We start from the raw sequence: 5,918 nt of genomic DNA, 5'->3' as shown, positions 1-5,918 counted from the left end.
CCCATATTTGCTGTTCCTCTGTGAGCAGAGAGGGGGAAGCCAGGCCAGCAAGTCAAGGAAAAGATAATTTTTAAATCGAAGCCGGGTTACTCCCGGGGGCACTTGCCCTACAGTACACGGACACAGACACGCAAACTGCTCAGGTTAGCCTTCCCTCTGTTGACCTACCTGAGAGGGCTCCCATTGGTCCGCTTTCCCATCTCTCCTTCACCATTGCACTCAGTCGAGTGTCTGACTTCAGCTCAGGTCATGATCTCACAGTTCGTGAGTTTGAGCCACACGTCGGGCTCTGTGCTGACAGCTCAGAGCCTGGAGTCTGCTTTGGATTCTGTGTCTCCTCTCTCTGCTCCTCCCTCTCTTATGTTCTCTCTCTGTCTCACAAAAATAAATAAATGTAAAGAAAAATTGGGGCGCCTGGGTGGCTTAGTCAGTTGAGAGTCCGACTTCAGCTCAGGTCACGATCTCATGATTCGTGGGTTCGAGCCCCGCATTGGGCTCTGTGCTGACAGCTCAGAGCCTGGAGCCTGCTTTGGATTCTGTATCTCCCTCTCTTTCTGGCCCTCCCCTGCTCGTGCTGTCTCTCTCCGTCTCTCAAAAATAAATTTTAAAAAAAACATTAAAAATTTTTCAGAAAAATTAAAAAAAAAAGAAGTAGGATCTTCACCCATCCAAGTCCTTCCCATAGTGCCTTGCTTAGAGATGTGCAAACCTCCGCCACATGTAAGTAGGGGGCAGCTTACAATACTGGGGTCTGAGTGCCCTTTAATTAAAACCCCCTTGATTCCCTTTTAATTAAAGTGCCCTTTAATTAAGACCCCCTGATTCCCACCATCCACCTCACATGACATGCATTGCCAATAAAGTGTTGTTTGATGTTTCATAATTATTCTTCCAAAGTCACTATACTTTCATGTTGTTTGGATCAGTTAAGTGTTACAAATAATTCCAACAATAACTCAACCCAGGGAAAATTTTAAACATGCTTAATTTATAAGTAAAATAAGTGATAGGATAAAAATATATTGAAATAAGATAAATGTTTCAGTGAGAAGTGGAAGAGATCTTTCAAGGACAAAAGGGAATGAGACATCTTACTAATGGCTAAGAATACTCAGCACATTTTTAAAAAGGATTTAAGAGGATAATGTAACAGTTTCCATGCTAAATATCAACATTTACAGTCTTTGGTCATTTACACAACTTTGTCATGGTCATCCTTTGCATTTGACCCTCTGATTTTTTTTCCAGAAGAGCCACTTGTTGAGAACAGAATTTTAACCTCTTGTCAAATTTTCCTTCCTTCCAGGATAAGACATTGGCCTTTCCAAGGGCTGATGTTTCACAAAGCGTCTACATTTGTATTAATTCATGAAAACGTTACAAAGTGGATGAAAAAGAAGCTGGGGTCTTGGTGGCATTAAGATCTCGAGTGGTGAGCAGGCTGGCCTCTCTCAGCAGCTAAGAGGCCTGGCCCCACCTGCCCGCTCTGTTGCCCGAGAGAGGGATCCGGGCCTACCGAGCTCCACGTCACTGCCCGTCATGAGGTGCGGTCATCAAATACCTCCTGTCTCCATCTAGACTCTTCCCTCTCCCCATCCCCCAACTGCTGCTGGAAGGTAGGTGCAGTCGTGACTAACTTCACCCTAGACATGGGGCAGGAGGAAGTGGTCATGTCCCCCTTGGGCAAATATTTTAAAAGCCATGGAGTATTCTTCCGGCCAACATGGAGCCTCTGTGAGCCTGGGTCTTGGTGTGCTGACCAGCTGACCCCGAGGTGGAAATGCAGCCTTGGCACGAACGAACCGTTTCCTCTTGTAAGCTGCTGAGATATGGGTCTTGTTTGTCATTGCAGCGAAACCTCACCCGTCCTGGCAGATAGCTGATGCCTCCAACGTTAACTCTGGGAAGCGCAGTGACTCGCTACCCAGCGTCATCCTCTTCTCCAAAACTGGCAGATTTCTAGCAAGTCAAACTGGTGCTTCTGCCCTTTGGGAATAAATTTTACAAACTGAAAACATGAAAACATTCTCTCCTGAGAGTTGCCTTCAGGAAGGACCCAGGAATTCACTACCGCGACAGTTAATTTCATGTGTCAATCTGACTGGTCTCGGAATGTCCTAATAGGTAATCAAGTGTTATTTCTGGGTGTGTCTGTGAGGGTGTTTCTGGATGAGACTGGCATTTGAGTTGGGGGACTGAGGAGGGCAGATTGTTCCCTAACATAGGTGGGCACCATTAATTCATTGAGGGCCTGCTTGGAACAAAAATGGTGGGAGAAGGGAGAATCTGCTTTGTCTGATTGTCTGAGTGGGGCCATGGGTTTCTCCCGCCCTTGCACTAGACTTTGCACCATTGGCTCCCCTGGTTCTTAGACTTTGGGACTCAGACTGGACCTACACTGCTGGCTTTCCTGGGTCTCTAGTTTCCAGATCATGGGACTTTTCAGTCTCCATAACCATGTTAGTCAATGCATTACAATAAATTGTACACACACACACACACACACACGCACACAACCTCCCATCGGTTCTATCTGTCTGGAGAGCTCTGACTGATACCCCGGGCCACGCATCCGGGGTTTGCTCCCTCTCAAAGATCTTTCAGCATTGTGTCTGTGATTACTTCTTTATTCCTGCCTTCTATGACCTCTGCGACATTTCTTGAAAATCCCATTTCCTGCTCTGACCCAGGGTCAGAGGCTCTCATCCGTAAGCCAGCCTGGTGTCCATCAAAGCTCTCTATTAAATAAGAATGTAAACATGAAGGTCTTTCCAACAGAAACACCATGTGCAGCTAATGGAGACCAGAGAAAGTGATTCATTAGCCCAGAAAACTCGGGGAAACTGATTAGCGAGTCAAAAGGACACGACCTGCTATTCTATGAGAGCACACACAGACTCGGACACCGTCCTGTGTCTGCCAGTTCACTTGATGAATGGCCAGCCCCGAAGGCTGCTGGAACCTTTGCCCCTTGAAGTCAACCAAGCAGCTCATTTGCACATTAAAAAAAAAAACTCTATTTTAGACAATGATTTCCTGGCTCAATGGTGGTAAAGTAACTGAAACTCTCACTTTGTGACTAGAAAGGTTATCTTCCCACCATCCTATAAATGCCTCCCGCTCTATCTGGGGTCTTGGCAGATCAGGGACTCAACATTTTGAAGAAGTTGAGGGAAACCAGACCACCCACTCCCAGCATCAAAGTCCTGAATGATGTCGGTGGCACCTGGGTGACCTTTTAGCCATGCATCATCACCTTCCAAAGGTTCTGGCTTTAAGCATCTCTCGTTTTCTCCCCTGTTGGACTAATCAAAGCCATCCTAAGCTATCTGCATGCTGTCTTAAAGGGACAGAAGGACACCTTCTGGAGGAACGAAGGGAGACAACGGATCGCTGGATGACTCTTCTCGCAGAACCTGCTGCATCTGGACTCTGAGAATCATCAGCTTTCCTGCGTGACAATGTCCCAGAGTCTCCACAAACTACCCCCTCCCCCTCCCCAGGACTTTCGTGTGTCTGCAGTCCTGTCTGCCCGCTCCTTTTAGGCTCCTTTTTAAATGCAAACGTCAATAAATCAAAGATTTTATCTCGACTCTTGGTTGCATACAACAACAAAAAAACTGGGTTAAATAGCTTTGAAAGAAAGGAATTTATGACCTCAAATAACTACGAAGTGTAAGAAGTAGCTGGTCTCCGGCACAGCACAATCTAGACGTTCAGATGACGTCACCAGGTCCTGACTAGTGTCTCCTGGTCTCTGGCTCCTCCTTCCTTGTGCGGGTCCATTTTGAGAGTCTCCTATCTCGGCCGCAGGACTGACCAATGTGTGCAGCACTCCCAGAAGCCACTGCAACAGCCTCGTTGCGTCTCACTGGCCCTGAGTGTGTCACGTGCCCATCCCTGGACCAATCACAGTTGCCCGGAAAGGAAAGCCGCGATGATCCTACGTCACCTAACCCCAAAGTCTCGTTAAGGTGAGCATCAGGTGGCAGGAGAGGGGTCTCCAGGGAGTTGGTTAGCAAGGGGTAGTGCAATGGATTCTAAGTAGCCAAAGAAATGAAAAATCGTACTCATTAAAGAGATTTATAAACTGAAGTGGGAGGCACAGAAACTTCTACTCTCCTCCTGTCTGAAGGTGAACCCCGTGAACCTATTTGCCGGGTTGACTTCTCAGATTAGGTACGTGTGACCTTGGAAAGAGAAATCGCCTAGTGTTTGGACACGGAGCACAGAAGTTTGGACTGTGAAAAGGAACAAACGGTGGAGTCCTAGCCAAGACAGCAAGGTGCTAGGGAATGCGACAACCAGCAAGAAGGAAGGAGACTTCTAGACAGGGATCGTCACTGTGAGTTATGACGTAACAGTAGGGACAGTCAGCCCGAGAAGGCGCTTTCTCTGAGTCCCTGTTCTAATCATTCCGCAGATCAACACCTCCACATCTCCCAACACCTTTAATGAGGGTCCACTGTCTTTATTTCCATTTCCCGGGTGAGAAACCGGAGACACAGAGGGCTTACACAGAGGGCTTACGTCACTTGCCCAAAGTCACAGCTACTGGTGGTGACACGGAGATTTGAAACCGGGCGTCTGCACCAAACTCAGAAACGCTCAGAAACAAAGATAGTGAAGAATCACCCAGAACCAGAGAACCCGGACAGAGCTGCTGGAAGAGGGTGCTGAAGATCAAATCCTCTTAACCTAGATGGGGAAACCGAGTCCTCCATACTTTGGTGTTAGTGAGAACTCCTTCCTCCTCAGTAGCGAGGGACAGAAAATGCCAACGCATCTTGATCCAGCAAGAAGAGAGTTTGTTAGCCCCCAAAACAACCGTCGAAGTGCGGTGCTGGCTTCGGGCATGACTAGATTCTGGACTCAGTACAACAAGGCTCAGTTTCTCGGTACCATGGCTCTATCATTGCCCGCGTCCACCTCCTTCCCGAGCTCTGGGTGGCAAGGGGGTCTGTGGTACCTCCAGCCTCTTCCTCCAGGCTCAACTCAGAAGAAAAGAGCCAGGAGCTTCTCGGTTAAGTCCTGAGAGGCGTTTTGATTGGTCACGTGCTCACCCTTGATGAACTGCTGTTCCCAGGGAGCACCACACAGTGATTGGCTTCGCTCTAGAAAGGCTGTGTGCTGATTGGCTTATCCCTGGGAAATGCTACATGATTGGCTTAGCTCTGGGTCTTGGGTCTTTTCTCTGACTCCCAAATCAGATAGACCAAAGGCTCCAGCGAAGGACTTTCCAATGAAAATGGAAGGGCGGGGCTCAGAGTGGGGAGGTAGAAGAAAGTTCTGTTTCCAAAATAAAGAGATGCAGGAGTTTAAAAACAACTATTCACAACGCCCTGGCTCCTATGTGAGAAAGGTTCGATTTTTTTTCCTTATGTTCTTTGGAAGCAATCAAAATACATATAACCCACAGTGACCTCTTCCAGAGTGTCCTCTATGTCTTTCAGACTCATCTGTTTGTGTTTGGAAAACGGATTTGAAATCACTGACCTATTGTTTATGGGGTCTCTTGATTCAGCAGTGGCTGGTGAGTTCATGTATTGGCAGGCATTTATGAAATACCTTGTCTGCCTTAAAAGATGAAACTCTTCCTTCTCCCCAATTCCTGGGGCGTGGCCAGAGCACAGAACCATCCTTCAATGGAAACCGAGTGTTGTACGAGGCGTCTGCAGAAGAGGGGATTGAGACATGCCATAGATGGACATTTCTTCCCCAGGTAGAATACACACATAAGGGTTTTCACAGCGAGCTCATTTTGATGAGCTCCTCCCTTGTGAGAATTCGCTTCAAGCTCTTCTAGGAGCCCCTCCAAGGGTGAAGGCCACGTCTTCCACCTCAGCGCAGTGCCTAGCCCAACACTGGTGCTGGCTGAGTGGGAGTCGATGGCTGGGAACTAATGAATTTTCCTACTT

The 5,918-nt window shown here is 47.7% G+C and overlaps 2 long non-coding RNA genes across 3 annotated transcripts; both read left to right on the top strand.

Annotated features, from left to right (window-relative positions):
* Nucleotides 1-1,313: 1,313 nt before the first annotated feature.
* On the top strand, nt 1,314-3,540 carry LOC115273047. The gene is made up of 3 exons (XR_003900635.1): nt 1,314-1,616; nt 1,853-2,124; nt 3,348-3,540. It is a non-coding gene; the product is annotated as an uncharacterized LOC115273047 (long non-coding RNA).
* A 334-nt stretch (nt 3,541-3,874) lies between these two features.
* Nucleotides 3,875-5,328, top strand: LOC115274828. 2 transcript variants are annotated; one of them, XR_003901283.1, is made up of 2 exons: nt 3,875-3,974; nt 4,424-5,328. It is a non-coding gene; the product is annotated as an uncharacterized LOC115274828 (long non-coding RNA). The 2 variants fall into 2 exon arrangements; XR_003901282.1 differs by lacking the exon at nt 3,875-3,974 and adding an exon at nt 4,102-4,135.
* Nucleotides 5,329-5,918: the final 590 nt, after the last annotated feature.

The sequence above is a fragment of the Suricata suricatta genome, chromosome 12, assembly GCF_006229205.1.
Source record: "Suricata suricatta isolate VVHF042 chromosome 12, meerkat_22Aug2017_6uvM2_HiC, whole genome shotgun sequence".
Lineage (NCBI taxonomy): Eukaryota > Metazoa > Chordata > Mammalia > Carnivora > Herpestidae > Suricata > Suricata suricatta.
The sequence above is the reverse complement of the archived record's forward strand: the minus strand, read 5'-3'. Positions and strand labels throughout refer to the sequence as shown.